Source organism: Cavia porcellus, unplaced genomic scaffold (assembly GCF_034190915.1).
Source record: "Cavia porcellus strain 051 isolate PalLab524CR breed Dunkin Hartley unplaced genomic scaffold, mCavPor4.1 scaffold_26, whole genome shotgun sequence".
Classification (NCBI taxonomy): domain Eukaryota; kingdom Metazoa; phylum Chordata; class Mammalia; order Rodentia; family Caviidae; genus Cavia; species Cavia porcellus.
The window spans coordinates 23,894,977-23,912,245 of record NW_026947509.1 but is presented as its reverse complement, the minus strand read 5'-3'; the positions used below and the strand labels follow the sequence as shown (position 1 = coordinate 23,912,245).

Sequence of the window (17,269 nt, the reverse complement as noted above, 5' to 3'; positions counted from 1 at the left end):
ATACTTACATCTCAATCCCCACTACTAATGCCTACAAACTGATCTGTTTTTATGGTTACTTCTGTTTCAGTTTCTCCTGCTTCATTAATGCACACATTTTATTGTTTGTATTTTTTCATCGATTCCCCTCTCTGCCTCTCTGTTTCCCTGAGAGGACCAGGCAAGAGTAAACTGATTTTCAACATTTATCCACTCACATGTGCTCTGTGGTTAGTTAGGCTGGGCCTCATCCTCAGTTACCTAGAAATAATTTTGCCCACTCTCCCTCTCGTAAGATCACTCTAAATTTTCTTATAAAATAAATCGGTTTATCTATTACTTATTTAATAAAAAACCACCAAATAATTTTATAAATAATTTACTAAACTTCTGGAAGGAATCAAATGTGGGCTATTTATGAAATGCATTACACAACAGTTACAATTGATGAGGGATCTAATCACTAGAGAAGTAGTTATTTATATAAAACAGAATATATGGCAGTTGTTTTGATGAGTTAGCCAGGGACACAGACCAGCTGATGAATTTATAGAATTTATGAACAAGAAAGTTAAGCCTGAGATGTCAAAATTAAGCTATTGCTCTTAATACTTTTGACATTTAAAAAATAGAAATATGTAAAGTTATTAATTGGCTTGAATAAATCGACCAAGAAGTTTATCTTCGGAATCCATATGTGATCTCAGCCCTGGATAAAAGTGAGCAGAACAGATTTCCCTGTTGAGACAGCAGTGACCAATGGAGGTAAAAGCTGTCACCCAGCGTAAGAAATCATTGTTCTATTTGTTGACAACTCATTTTATTAAGTTTGGCAAATGTGTGAAAATAGGGAGGAAATGTTTCCCATCAAAGCAGAAACTACATGAACTCACAGAATGGTTAATAGTTATTCTTTTATTTTACTCCTTAACGTGCAGTAACCCATTGTCCAGAATGAAAAAGTCACTCACATAGTTGAGTTCAGTCCACTTACATCTAGTAAAAATCTCATTTATATAGATTTTATATTTGAACACAGATAATACCCAAGTGACAAAATTGATTCCTTGGGGCTGGAGGTTTAGCTCAGCGGCATAAGCTCCTGCCTTGCAAGCAGGCAGTCATGAGTTTGATCCCCGGTACAGATAAAAAGGAAAAAGACAAAAAAAAAAAAATGATTCCTTTCCACCACTATACCAATGTACTTACATGTGTGCCCATACATTAATTCAGTATTTACTAGCTGCATATTGAAATTTTTCTTCTTATTAATTGCTGGAGTTACATCAGTGAAAGAGTATAATCTTTTCTTGTTAACTCAAAAACTAAAATTTCAATGCAGCATGATGAGGGCTTTGCTTGATAGGAACCAGAGACGAAATGGCAGAGCAGTGCAGAATATCACTAATATTCACTAAATTAAATAATGTACAAGAGGAATATTCATGTTTAATTGTTCTGTCACAGGGCTCTCATACCAACCACAGGACCACAAACTAAAATATGGCTTTCTGCACCACACACATACACACACACGCACACACACACACACACACACACACACCCTCTATATTACACTATTCAACATGTTTATTAAAGTTACCAAAAATATTAAGTTGATTTTTCTATTATGTTCTGTTATTCTATTTTTCTGGCTTTAAGATGATCAGTTTTAAAGTGAAATAGTTTCGATTCTGAACGGGGTACCTTAGTGTCTCTTTTTCTTCAAAGTAGCTGTTCATTTTATCTTGACTATATAATCAATTCTCATAAACTGTTTAGAAGTTCTACACATGCATAAGTCTCTACATATATACCTATTCTTTCTGTATTAGAGGGAAAAACAAAGCAACACGAAACAAGACAAAAAAAAAACAAATTCCTAGAAAAATATAAAACAAAAAAGACATATAAACAACAATAACAAAGAGCTCAGAACAATGACAATATAGGCCTTCAAAGCAAGGTGGTATGAGGGTAACTGGTGTTGTTTTACTTAATGATCTTCAAGAGTTCCACAGATAACCATACAAAAATATGCACAATTCTTCCAATCCTATGCATTTTAACTATTTTGTTCCAAGAACATATAGAATTTGTAACACAATCATCTTAGCTATATTTTGTGTTTACACAATTTTATATTTTTTCTTTTCCTTTGCTTTTTCTTTTTTTTTTTTTTTTCATTTTCCCTGAGATATTATTCTTTCCCCTTTATGCACAAACTTTTCCTTTTACTGTGTTTATTGAGTTTTTGGATCTAATGTACTCTTACCATTTCTTACCCTAGGGAGACTAACGGTATTTACACATGTGAGTTTGATTTACTTCACTTATGAGTATCGTCTCCAGTTGCATCCATTTAGTTATGAATATTTCAGTGTGATCATTTGTTTTGCAAATCTTGATATGTAGGTTTACCAGATGAAATTAGAAAAAAAGAGAAACATTATTGAAAATAAATCATGTTTTTATTTCTCCACAGGAGGGCAGCATTTCCAAAGGCAAAATTCCAACATCAAAGCAAAATGTGGGGCTGGAGGAAGGGGAGGGTGCGAGGGTGAGTGATTTGATTGGTTGATGCTCAGGCTTCACAGCTTTTTGACAGACTGAAGGGGGTGGCCCCAAATGTTCTAGCCAAGAAAAAGCCTTTTTTAGAGCAGCAAAGACAGTGACTTTGGCCTCCATGTGACAGAAAGAAAAGATGTTCCTGAAATTCTCCTTGTGGTTCCTTTGGATTCAACTGACATGTGAGTTCAAGAGATAGTCAATTAAATTAACAGAAAGGCCCAAACAAAGGATAGGCAACTCCTAAATGCAAGTTATTTTGTGGCAAGGCATAAGAGGAATAATTAAAGAAGGACAGAAGAAAGAGAAAACAGAAAAGGAGAAAAGAGGGAGGAAAAATCACATTAAGAAAGAATCCCTAGTAGTCCTGCTTATTACTTTGTGTTTTGTTTTAAAACAGGGCTGAACACAGAGCAGCTGCAGCAGAGCCCTGGATTTACAGGCACTGAGGAGGGAAAATACGTCACCATGCACTGCAGCTCCTCAGTCATTTACACCTCCATGCAGTGGTACAGACAGGAGCCTGGAGGAAGCCCTGTCTTCTTGGTAACACTGGTCAGGGGTGGAGAAATGAAGGAACAGGAGAGACTGATTACTCAGTTTGGTAAAGAAAGAAAGAACAGTTCCCTGAGCATCACCAGGGTCCTACCTGAGGACACAGGGACCTACTTCTGTGCAGGGGCACAGCACTCTGGAGGCACCTGTTGCCTGCACCCAAACCCCTGAGGGCCCCAGGCTTACTGCTCTTCTGTGCTTCAGGTTCCCCTCGACTCTATTCATGGCATATATGATGACAACTAGGGCTTCTCACAAAGCCTTTTCTGTTGCATTTCCAGAAAACCTTCCCCTCACACTAGACAGTTATAAGAGAAATCTCTGGAGACATAGGCTATTGTTGATGTCAGTAACAATACACACACATGTCAACTTGGGGTAGTGCATGAGGAAGAGGTGGAGTTCATGTGGAGAAACAAATGCAAGATATCAGGCAAAGAATCATTGTTCTGAGTTTTCATTCCATCTTCCTAAATTCCACAGCCAGAAATATTTAATTCAAGGGTATGGGAGACCTGGCAAAACATCCTAATTGTATGAGTTAAGGGTACAATGAGAAAAATGAAACAGAGACAAGTTTAGTAATATATGAAAGGCTGGGAAGTCATTGGCTCCTGATGGGTCCTCCTCCTCACATTCCTAAACAGTCACTATTTATTATATACACAGAAATAGGTGGGCCAGTGATAGATTCCAATTCAGTTGAAGACTCAGAGATTCATGAACCAACACGCAAGTATAATCCTGGTTTGACTCAATAGGGCGCATAGGCGAACATATGCTAAGAAGGATTTTGCCCTGGAGTATAATCCTGGGATGACTCAACAGGGTGTAGATGGTTTTATGCTAAGAAGACTCAATGGGAAATCTCATATAAGTGGTACCAATGATCCCAAACCTCTGTTTCATCGCTTAGGGAAATACACAAAATTAGCCATTGTGAACTTGTGATGCCCAACCAACACAAAGGGACAGAAAACGCTGACCTCATAGCTTAATACTAATAAACAGAGAAGATGAAAATGTTCTGTTTGTTAAGTTGCAGCAAAAATTATAAGCATGATAAAAATAATTGAAACAGAATTATTTTTTCTGGGTAGAAAGATGCCCATAGTGTACATCAGTGACATCCAACTGTGTTTACAAAGTGATGTCCCTTCATTGTAATGGCCCGAGTTTACATAGCACTAGCAGTGGGTTCAATTTCGAAAGACAACTTCCCATAATTTCAAGTTTCTAAGACCTCACTGAAGAAAATAGAAGTTGAGCAATTATTATACTTGACAAGACTTCCACTGTTCTGTTTTTATACTTGAAAAATTCTTATTTGTTCTGTAATAATATACTGGAGTGCACATGAGGTTGGCGAGGCTGTGCAAGTTCAAACCTTACTTTGTAATTTCCCTCCTGTGTATTCTTTGGTAATGATTTATCTACATCTAAATAGCCTTATTAATAAATGTGAATGAAAAGAATCTCTGTTGTCAAGTTGCTGAGAATTAAATGAGATAAAATATATAAAGCTAGGTGATGTCACAATCTACATACTCAATAAATGTCCCAATAAATATTATTAGCACCCTTAAGTAATTGTGATCCCTACATAAAGTTTTCACTGTTTGTGCAAGAATTCATTTTCTGTCTCTCTGAGAGACAAGAAAGTAGTCACAGGGAGTGGCCCATCTATTCACTATTCTTTTCTGATTTCTTTTTAACAATTTTCATTTAAAATATATATGCCTTGTTTTTCCAGGTTATAAAAAATCCAATACCTTAGTTCATTCTCTGATAGCTAGGGGTTACTGTATAGGAGAGTTCTAAACATTGAGAAAGGATCAAAAATGAGCTAGGGATTTCCTGAAATTCTTTTACCTTCCTGGTGCAATTACCACATCATCCTCTTCCACCCCCTCCTCTTCCTCTTTTCTTCCTGAAACAAGAAAGTGATACTTTAATAGAAAGCACAGACATATTTCCCTCTCGAATTCTATGCAAATAACATCTCCTCTCAGAAGTATTTTAGGGTTAAAAATCTTTAACCAATCATTATGTGGATTGACTTTTTGCTTCCATAATTAACCCTAATCCTGATTGTGGTAGAATTAATTTAAAATGGCTGTTTTTTTTTTTTTTTTGGTTGTTGTTGTTGTTTTTGTACAAATACAGAAAAGGATATATGAAGTATTTTTTTTTCAAAAGAAAGACCTCCTTTTCTATGGAAGTCACATATTTCTGAAAGTGCTAATGTTCTTATAAGTCTTCCCAGTGTCACAAACAGTTTAGGATTTCATAAAAGAAAGTTAAAAAATGTTATTTTTGTACACAAATTATACGAAGTGTCATCTTGTCTTACCAACATAGCACTTTTTTAAAATCCCTATTATGAATCCCAACTACCTAGGTTATAGAATTTTTTGGCTGTATGGGTGCATAGATTTACTGTTCTTAGCTTGATGCTCTGGAGAAGGAATTGTAAAAACGATTCACTTTCTTTGTATACACATATGCACTTCATATTGATTTCATATAAAATAAAACAAAGTAATTTAATCCTATATCTTTTTGTGAATCTATGTTAATTGTACAGAATACTGTAGCATTTTCATACACACTTGTAATATATTTTTGCCATTTCCATGTGTCCTATACTCTCTCTTCCTTACTCTCTTACTCTCCTTACTCTCTTCCCTCCTGTCTTTCTCCTGCTAATCTTCTTCTTTTGTATAAAAGTCTCCTTTCTACTTTTATGCAATTTTTTCAGGATTCCCTAAGATTCCCTCTATGAGGGAAAATGTGTGATTATTCATGTTTCTGCATCTGGCTTATTTTCCTTAAATTTTTGAATTCCATTTTCATTCTTCTTCCACAAATGTTATGATTTCATTCTTCCTGTGGATGAAAAATGCTCCATTGGGTCTATGCACCGCTTTTTCTATGTCCTCTCATCTCCTGACAGACACAAAGGCTGATATAGTAAACTCGGGAATGCAAATGTGTCTACAGTACATGAACTTTAACTGCCCTGGGTACACACTGAAAATCAGTGTATCGGGATCACCTTGTGTTTCTCTTTTTAGGTTTTAAGGAAACTCTACACTAGTTTGCATGGTGGCTCAGTGAGTTTCCATTACAACCAAAAGTGTGCTGGGGTCACTCTCTCTTTGGATCCTCTGTAGTTATTATTTTTTGTATTCTTGATAATACCTTTTCTGACAGGATGAGATGAAAGCTCAAAGTAGTTTTGATTGCATATCCGTAATGAGTAGATATATGCAACATTTTTTCAAATAACTATAGGCCATCTGTACTTCTTTTGAGAAATGTTTGTGCAGTTGATTGTTCATCTATTGATGGGCTTACTTGTTCCTCTGGCATTATTCGAGCTCTTCATGTAGCAGAGTGGCTGACAGTGACTATTCCATTTCAAGAAGCCATCACTTTGCCGTGGAGGTTGCTTCCTTTCCTGTGCAGTGTTTTAAATTTGATGCAAATCCATTCTTTAATTCTTGCTGTTGATTCTTAAGCTATTAGAGTCCTATGCAGGCAATTGTTTCCTGTGTCTGTATCTTTTGTTGTTTCGTCTGTTTTCCTCAAACCAGAGTCAAATTTTCATGTCTTACATTTATGTGTTTGACTCATTTTGAGTTGATGATTTGATGAGGATAAGAATTGGGAACATATTTTCTGTCTTGTACATGTGATATCTGATTGTTTAAATGCCATTTGTTATAGGTGCTATATTTTTTCCAAAATGCCTTTATCCCGTTTGTCAAGAGTCACATGGCTGTAGATGCATGGGTTGTTCCTTGAACCTCTATTTCATTCCATTGGTTTACATGTCTGTTCTTATATAAGTAGCATTGTGTTTTTGTTTCTATGGCTTCATAATACATTTTGAGACGGGGTATTATAATATCTCCAATACTATTCATTTTGTTCAGGATTTGTTTGCATAATTAGGGTTTTCTATGCTTCCGTATGAGTTTTAGCATTGTTTTTTCTAGTTCTGTGAAGAATGTCATCGGTATTTTTATGAGGATTACATTGAATCTGTAGATTGCTTTTGTTAAAATGGACATATCAATAATATTCACTATTACAATCTATGAACATGAGAGCTCTTTGTATCTTCTAGTGCGTTCTTTAATTTTTCTTCAGTGTTTTGTAAATTTCCTCTTAGATATCTTTGTGTGTGCATTTTACATTATGCATTTTAAGTTTTTGTGAGTGGGACTGTTTTTCTGATTTTGGTTCTTGGATTGTTCATCACTGCCGAAAGCTTGTCTGTGTGTTGATTTTATTTCATGCTACTTTGCTTAGTCTGTTTATTGGTCATAACTGACATTTGGTAAACTCACAGAGTCAAATATAGAGCTATATCTTCTACAAATAGGGGAAATTTGACTATTTCCTATTTTTATCTTGTGCTTATTTTTTCCTTCCTTAATTGCTGTAGCTAAAATTTCAAGTGCTATATTGAGTAATAACTGATTAGAGTAGACACTTTTGTTCTATTCCGGATTTTAGCAGAAATATTTCAGTTTTGTCCCATTTGATAAGATATTGGCTATGGGTTTGTCATACACAGCTCCACTTCCGTTGTGATAAAATCCTTTTATACCTATTTCATTCATTGAGGTTTTTTTCCTCATTCAGGGTTTTTATCCTGAAGCAATATTGAATTTCTTTGAGGACTCTTCTTTGTCTACTGTGATAATCAGGTGATTTTTATTCTTGATTCTATTTACGTACCACAAGATTTTTATTAGCTGACATATGTTGGAATGAATCCAACTGGAACACAGTTGAACTTTTTAATGTGCTATGGAGATATTTGTGCAAGGATATTATTGAACATTTTTTTGAATTTATAATCACCAAGGATATTCATCTGTAGTTTTCTTCTTTTTTCTGTAGTTGTTGTGTCCTTTTCTATCTTTCATATCAAGATGAAACTGGCTTCATAAAATAAGTTTGGAAGGATCCCTGTCCTTTCTACTTCAAGTAACAATTTGAGGAACTTCAGTATTAGCTCTTTAAAATTCCGGTGAAATTCAGCAGTGAATGCATCTTGGACTGAGCTCTTTCTTGTTGGGTGATTTCAATACTGCTTTAATTATAGAAATCATTATTCTTCTGCTTAGGCTTTTGATGTTTGATTCAATTTTGGGAAGTTGTATCTGCCTAGAAATTTGTCTGTTTTATCAAGATTTGACAACATATTAGAATATGTTTTTCAAAATATTGCCTACTTATTCTTTGGCTTTCAATGGTAGCTGTTACAATATTCTCCTTTTTCATATCTTTCATATTTTGGAATTTGTCTTTCTCTAGGTAAGTTGACCTCTGAGTTTACCCATCTTGTTTTACTTTTCAAAGAACTAACTCATTGTTTCATCAATTATTTGTCTTGTTTGTTTTTTCTGATATCTGTCTTAGTCACACTCTGCATTTCTGGGATGGGAGAGCTGACACCCACCATTTAAAGGAGGAAAGCTTTATTTCGACTCCTAGTTTGTAGAGGTTTCTCTGGCTCTGAGGCATCTTTGTGTGGTAGACAGGCCTGGCAGAGGAGAGCTGCTCATAGCAGGGCTTCAGGGAAGCAGAGTGTGAAGGGAGGTCCAGAAAAGAGTTAGACCACTCTTTAAAAAGCCCTTAGAGACCCTCCTCTTCTCAAAAGATCCTGCATCCTTATCTCCACTCAACTATTGTTTTATTGCTGAGACAAAATACCAGACTTCTAAAACTGAGGGAGGAAATTTTACTTCACACAAGGTGAGAACTTTGAGGCAATTAAAATGACCTAAAATACTGAAACTGGTGCAAAAGGGAGGAGAGGAAAACAATTTTTGAATTAATAATCACTAGAAATCTCTAAACTTTGTGACAGTTTTCAGACTCAAGAGACTCAGCAAGCCCTGAACAGGTAAATTCAAAACAATTATAAATGAAACAAACAAGCAAAAAAGCCACCACAAACTGAAAAAGTAAAGCTTACTTACATTATGTTAAAACTACCAAAAACCAAGATAAAAGACAAACATCTCTAAACAGGCTTAATTTCTGTTTTTGCAAAGAGTAAATGGAATTACCCTGAAGATTTATTTTTTAATCATGGTTATGTGAGCCTAGCTGACAGCCCAGGCCTTCTGGAGTCAAGCAGCATATATGACCCAGCCGCTAGTTTGGGGCAGGTTGCTGCAGCCAGGAAAACTCTATGCATCTGCTGCACATAGGGACACTGTGAGTCACTGAGCTTGGAGACAGTGATGGGCAAAAGTAATATCACATTTTATTCTAGACAAGAAATGTCATGAACTCCTGCTACCAGCTAACCACCTGCAAATAAATACATTAATCATCTGCTGTAAGGAGAGTGAATTGCTACAATATAATGACATGAAGGAGAGCAGGTTTGGGTACCTCTAACTGTCTGCATGAATCCTGATAAAATGTAACAGAAAGCTGCAGGAACTCAATAGTTAAGACTATTACAGATAGACTTCCTTCCACTCCAATTGTCAAGAGAGTAACCATACTGAGGACGAAAAGAACAATGGGCAGGTAATGAAATAAAGAAATTATGCACAGTAGTACAACCGTACATCCAGGTTCAGAAAGAACTATCACAGTTATGGTCATTTATTCTTGCTCTGTCCCTCTGTGTCTCTATCTCTATCTCTGTCTCTCTGTCTCTCTGTCTCTCTGTCTCTCTGTCTCTCTGTCTCTCTGTCTCTCTCTGTCTCTGTCTGTCTCTCTCTCTCTCTCTCTCTCTCTCTCTCTCTCTCTCTCCTCTCTGTATGCATGTGATGACAAAATATTTTTCTTTCTTTTGATCTGTACTCTCAATGTCCTACATTCTACATTTTAAAATTTGTTATCTTTATATTTCATTATAAATTTACAAGGTATCAAAGTAGCAGTGTAACTCAGTGAAAAACAAAAATCACTCAACAATATGTTAAGCGACATGGGACTTTGTCCATCTTATGAGCAAAAAGTTTATTTTTAAAAAATTTCATGGAGATGAATTAGGCAGCAGCCTAATTTAATTATTATTTTATATGAAAATTAAATATGAATAAGTGAGCTATAACTCAGTATACAAGGGAATAGAACACAGGGGATAACATTACATTAAACTGTAATCAAGTTGCCAGGATTTCTTTCTCTGTACAGTACCAGATTAAAATCACTGGAAAAGAACATCTAGGAGATGTAGAAGGCAAAAGTAAAATAGCCATTGTTCTCTGAAGGTTATGACAGAGAAATATAACGTATACAGAAGTGTTCCACAGGTTCCTGTGTAAACCTCATGTCTGATTCTTCCTGTCACCCACCCTGTTGAACAAGCACCATCACCGGTCTGATAGTAGTCCCTAGAAACCCTGGCTGTGGAAAAATAGTAGCTTCCTGAGATTTCTCTGTGATCTGCTCTTTAACCGTAATTCAGCATTTAAAGCTGCTTGGCTTCAGAGATGGACTGGTTAGGGACACCTAGTATCCATGGATCCTCACCTCCATGACTCCTTTCACAACTGAGATCAGATCTCACAATGAAGACCCGATACCACCGACCTCATGGAGACTCCATTTCATGGACTGTTCCTTTACTGATAAGCTGGAAAAATATAAAATGATAATGATAGAAAATGTTCTGTTTTTAAAAAAGTACATGTATCCTCACAAATGGGAAGGAGATTAAAAGAGGAATGGAGATGTGTTAGGTACCTGTAACAGTTCCACACGAGGAATGTAAACATTATGTACTCCAGACATGGACTAATAGAAGGTGTAAAGTGTGGTGTGCAGGAAACTATTAGACGAGCGAACAATAAAGAAATTCTACCAGGATAAGTGTATCCCTCCAAAATATCTTTTTAGCAACATGAGGGTAGGAGAAAATAGACAGATAAAAGTGATGTGTTCTATGGTCTGTATTTTTGTTGGATGTGAGGAAATAAATTTATCCAAAATGAGAATCCAGATTAATGTGTTTTTCATGCAGATATTTATGAAAATATATTACCTGCATTATACTTTATTCTCAGCTTTAAAGCTGTCAGTCTAATCCTGCATTATTACATAAAGTACTCACTGTCGTTCCACCTCCATAAGAGGAGCCTCCTGCTTCAGTGAGGCTGAGCCACTATCAGTCCTTACAGAGATTATCATTTTCAGGATGAGAAAGTCCCTTTTATTCTAATTGTTTCTGATGTGATTTAGGATCACATTGTGAGACACACTGTAAATTGGCAGGACTTCTCCCTGTTTCATTACTGATGTCCCTGGAGGAGCAGAGTCTCAGCAGTTCCTCACCCCAAAGGCCAGCCTGCTTTCCCTGGTGGCAGGAGCATTTTTCACACTGAGTTTCAGGAACAACAGAAACAGCTCAGGAGTTTTCTCCACATCAACTACAGGGGGCAGCACTTCCTTTCCTAAGCATAGGTAACTTTAGATGAACACAGGGCTGCTCCCTGGTGAAATAAAAGATCTGTGTGTAAGGAAAGGAAGGCAGAGGAAGTTGATGTCAGACTTGCAGTTGCCTGGGCAGGAGACAGGACCATTTGGTGCTGCACAGAAGGCATGGCCACGCTCTTGGGGGCCTCAGTGCTGCTTCTGTGGCTTCAAGTAGACTGTGAGTTGTCAAATGGTTATTTGAATATATAAGGAAAACTCCAAGAAGTACAACAGGGGGGGCGGGGGATAAGATATTGGAGAGTTATGTTTGGTTCTGTGTTCTAACTACTGATGGCTTTCTGTACGGACATCACAAGTAAAATTTTAATTCTGTCATTTTCTTTCCTAACAGGGGTAAATAGTCAACAGAAGAACGATGGCCAGCAAGTTATGCAAAATCCTCCAGCCCTGACTGTTGATGCAGGAAATATTTCCATTCTGAATTGTGACTATAATAATAATTTGTTTGACTATTTTGCATGGTACAAAAAATACCCTGCTGAAGGTCCCACATTCCTGATGTCTATACGTTCAACTGCAGAAAACAGTAAAAATGGAAGATTCACCATCTTCCTCAGCAAAGCTGCCAAGCACCTCTCTCTGCATATTGCAGATTCCAGGCTTGAAGACTCAGCTACATATTTCTGTGCAGCAGATCCACAGTGCTGTTCAGGGACACGCAGCCTGCACACAAACCTGCAGCTGGTGCCAAGTCGACCCTGTTTTAGGATATTTTGGAGCCACCAAGGCTGCTTGCATTACACAGAGGACTATGAGAGAGAACGCGTTAAAGAACGTGAGACAAGTGAACTCCAAGGAAGGCTTTAGGAATAAATCAGGAGCGTTCCATGACATTGCGAGCACCAGTAAGTGACTGCTCTCTTTTCTCCTTTCAGAGAGAGAGGCTGCTAGCTTAGCCAAAGCAAACATCTCTAGTTATTCTTTGTTTTCACTCCTGAAATAAAGCCACCCTGTCATCCCTGCACCCAAGGAGAAGGAAATGTGGATCTGAAATAGAAAAACACAGACTCACTCTACTGTTACAAGTTCTTCTATATTATAGATTATTAATTTCTTCTCTTGATCGGACTTAAATCCTTCCCCATTTATCTTGCCAATCCTGTAACATATTGCTGCTATTATGAAATGTATGCACCTATATTAATAATCTTTAATATATATATTAATGAATAAACAACATTCATATACTACAGTAGTTTGGTGTGAGTGGAATAAAGTAATAATGTAATGAGATTTAAAATATATTATATTTTATAATGTGTTTATAAATTTACTGTGAATATAGTTGTATTTTTCTACATTTATATTTTTATTCATTATATAACATTATTTTTTACTGACTCAGTTTTCTCATGCTAACTTAAAATTGCACTAAGTGTTATTGGCTAAAGAGACAAAATTTGTTATAGTGCCATTTTCTGTCTCTCTCATCAAAATGAGAACATTTTATTAGCATTATTTTATAGATAAATATTTTTAAGTTCATAAAGATATTAAATTATATTGCAAATTACATGTCAATAGGCATTACTTCTTCCTTTTAAATTAAAGTATATCCTTAGATGTTATTTTAGCAATCTCTTTCTTAATATTTTTATGAAATTGGATTGTTTTTCTTTATATTATACCAATTTCACTAAATATCAGATTTCTCCATATTGTATAAAGGTAATTGTAAGTTTGAGTTTCATTTTTCCATAGATTATGTTGCTGCTCTTAAAAATGATTTTTAATTGGTGCTTCTCCATCTGCCTGTTGACTTTGATTTTTAAAATTTTCCAAGTGTATGCATACCACATTTCTCTGAACACGCATCAAGTGATGAACACAGATTATTTCTATTTCTTGGCTACCATGGATAATGCTATCTACACAGAAGGGACTGCACACATCTGTGACACACTGGTTTCATCTTCAATGGATACATGCCCAGTAGTGGTATTGGTGTTTCACATAGTAGGTGTACTTTCAATTTTCTTAGGGAATTTCCATAATGACTGTATTAATATACTTTCCTACCATCAATGTGTAAAGGTTCTTTTTTCTCAGCATCTCCCCTAGCATTTGTCTTTTGTATTTTTGGTAACAACCAATATTTTTGGATAGCAAATAAAGGTTTTTTAGAGGAACACTTAGTTTGACTCCAAGTTCTAACTACTATGAATAGAAAGGTTACAAAGACTTTTGTCTGTGTCTTTAGAGGAAAAGAGCATTCATCTCCTCTATGTATGATGGAATTGCCCAAGAGTGGACTTCTGTGTAGTAAGATGCACATATTTATCTTTAGTGCATACTGACATGCATTTCGCCTACTTGCTGTAACAATCCATAATTCCCACACTAACCTGTGAGTGTTTGCTGTTGTTAGACACTGACAGTTTGGCCTTTCTGATGGGATGTCATTGTTGGTGGATTTAATTCTATTTTTCATGAAGTGGATTTAATTCTATTTTTCATGAAGTAGTTCTTTTGCAAATTTGTTCAGTTTGATTATCATTTTTTATCTTCTTTTTATTGGGTTGTCTGTATTATTGAATTTTACAATGTTTTAGATGATAATTCTTTCAGATGAGGGTGTTTGGAACATCATGCCCAGTCTGAGACTTCAATTATTTTTAGTGTTTTGTGTTCCACAGCTCTCCATGCTTTATTTGTTTGGCGTGTGTGTGCATGTGTATGTGTATGTGTGTGTGTCTCTGTGTGTGCGTGTGTGTGTGTGTGTGTGCGTGCGTGCGTGTGTGTGTGTGTGTGTGTGTGTGTGCATGAGAGTGCTGGAAGAATTCTATTGACCTATCTTCATGATCACTAATTATTTCTTTTTTTTTTTCTTATCAGTACCTGGGATCGAATTCACAACCGTGCACTTGCAAATCAGGTATGCAGCTGAACTAAATCCCTAGCCCTATGACCACTGATTCTTTCTTTTGTTGAGTCTGTTTACTGAAAATCCCAGATTCTTTAGCATTCAGTTCTAGAATTCATCTTGATCACACTTTTTAATTGTTGAATGCTCTTTGAGAACATATAAACTTATCAGGGTATAATTATCTACTGTACGAACAGTGTTGTAGAGCAAATCTCCAGAACTTATTCACTTTTTCCAAGTGAACATTATGCCCATTAATTAGTAACTCCTTCTTTCTCCCACCACAGTCCCTAAGTACTAGCATTGTACAGTCTGCACATATTTGAGCATTTTGGACAGTTCTTATGGATGGAATCATGCCATATTTGTCTCTCTGTGGCGACCTTATTTCATGAAATATAATGCCCTGAACGTTCATTCATGTGGTCTTGTATTAGACAAGCTCCTTTTCTAAGGTTGAATTGTGTTCTGTTTTGTTTATATGTCTCATTTTCTTTATCCGTTCTTCTCTTGGTAGACATTTGAATTGTTTCTATGTCTTGGTTACTGTGATCAGTGACATAATGAACATGATAGTGTGCTATCTCTTTGAGATACTGATTTGAATTATTCTGTATAAGTAAGATTATCTTTTACTAAATTGCATTTTGAAAACATTGACTTTTAACCAACTGAGGGTTTTATGACAATCTTGCATTGAGCAAATCTATCAGTGCCATGTTTTCCAACAACATATGCTCACTTCATTTCTTTGGTCACATTTTCATAATTTAATAACATTTCAAACATTTTTAGGATTATTATATATTTTATGGTGCTCAGTGATTTTTGATGTTACCATTGTAATTGCCTAGGAGCCGCTAACTACAGCCATAGAAGATGGTGAACTTAACCCCATAAGTGGATGTGCTCTAACTGCACTAACGACCAGCACTTTCTATCTCTCTTTCTTTCTTTGCTTCCTTATTGCCTGTGACTCCATATGTTTATGTTACGTCAGTTAAAAGCTATTCAGTGGCTTCTAATTCTTCAAGTGAAAGAAAGAGATGGAAGTCTCTAGTGATGAATAAAAATGTAGATTTTTCCAGGCCAAAAGCCAAGATAGCCCACAATAAGTCATCTTCCTTCATTGGTTAACCATGTGGCGGACATAAAGAAAAAGGCCTTGAAGAAAATTTAAAGTGAACACTAATGAACTCAGTGCTAAAACAGAATAGCCTTTTTCTGATATGGAGAAAGACTGCAAGGTTTGAATACAAGATCAAAACAGCCACATTTCTTCATCTAAAGATTCATCTCTTCTGTCTATGTAGCCTGGTAAAAAGGGGGAAAAGCTTCAGCAGAAAACATTGAAGCTACCGGAGTTTGATTCACTAGATTTAATAAAATGAGCCATCTCTATAAATCAAAGTGCAAAATGAACGAGCATGTGCTGACCCAGAAGTTGCAGCAAATTATTTAGAAGATTTAGATAACACAACCAGCTATGCTAACCAACAGCACATTCATTATGTTAAAATAATCCTATACTGGAAAACTGAGCTCTCCAGGGCTTTCATTGATGGAGAGGAAAATCTGATGCCTGAATTCAGTGATTCAAAGAATAGATTCACTCTCCCCTCAGGACTAATGCAGCTAGGAATTTTTGGATGAATCTAATCCCCATTGCTTGTTTGTGTGCAACAGGGTGTCATTATGCAATTAAGTTTGATTTTAAGCTCAGTTTGAAGGCCAGGATGGTCTTAAAATTGCATCATGGGCCTGGCTTAGCCTCCTGAACTCTAGGATTACAGGTGTGAACCACTGGACCTGGATCCCCATTGTGTTTCATAGTGTCTGGGCTGTGCTATAGATTTTTAGTTAGATGTAGTCTCATTTCTTTGTTATTGCTTTTGTTGTTTATGCTTTGGGGATTATGATTTTTTAAAGTAAGTAAAATGATTTATTCAAATTTAATTGTGTAGAACTTTGCTCTAATGTTTTCTTTTATTATTTTTACAATTTCAGGTCTTGAATTTATGCTTCTCATCAATTTTAAGTTCATTTTTTATGATGTGGGATCAGAATCTAATTTCACTCTTCATTATATGGGTATCTATTTTCCAGCACCACATACAGCCAAGAATTTTCTTCCTCTATTGTATATTTTTGGCAGCTTAGTTGCAAATCAATTGATGATAGCACTAAGAAAAAAATATGTGATCATAACAAAATAAAATGCTTCTGCACAGCAAAAGGAAATGATCAATACAGTGAAAAGAAAACCTATATAATGGTAAAAAAAACTTTGACAGCTATTCCTAAGAGAGCACTGATATGTAGAATTTATGAAGAGTCCAGGGTGGGGGCACATGCTTTAATCCTAGCACTGGAGCTAGTGAGGCAGGAGGATTGCTGCAGGGATCAGACCTGTTTGGACTATGTAGTCAATTCACGGGCACCCTGGACTGAACACGGAGACTCTGTATCAAAGAAAGAAAGAAAGAAACCCTCAAAATCTAGTACTGCAAACATGAACTAATAAAAATAAACAAACTTCAACTTGTGTGGATTTATTTGGTGGGTCTTTGTTATTCCGTTTTGTTGGAAAAAGAATATGTATTTTCCATGCAATACCATAGTGTTTAATTACTGTAGCTTAGTAATATATTTTAAAATAAGGACGTGTATTATTCCAGCTTTTTCCTTAAGACTCATTTGGCCAATTGTGGTCTTTTATGGTTCCATATGACCATACTTTTCTCCCTATTTCTGTTCAAGTACCATTGTGATTGTGGGAAGGAATTTTTATATCTGCATATCATTTTGGGTAGAATGAAC

At 36.0% G+C, this 17,269-nt stretch overlaps 1 long non-coding RNA gene across 1 annotated transcript; it reads left to right on the top strand.

Annotated features, from left to right (window-relative positions):
* The first annotated feature begins 14,418 nt into the window (after positions 1–14,418).
* Positions 14,419–16,990, top strand: LOC134473239 (uncharacterized). Its single transcript, XR_010043380.1, has 2 exons — positions 14,419–14,458; positions 16,457–16,990. It is a non-coding gene; the product is annotated as an uncharacterized LOC134473239 (long non-coding RNA).
* Positions 16,991–17,269: the final 279 nt, after the last annotated feature.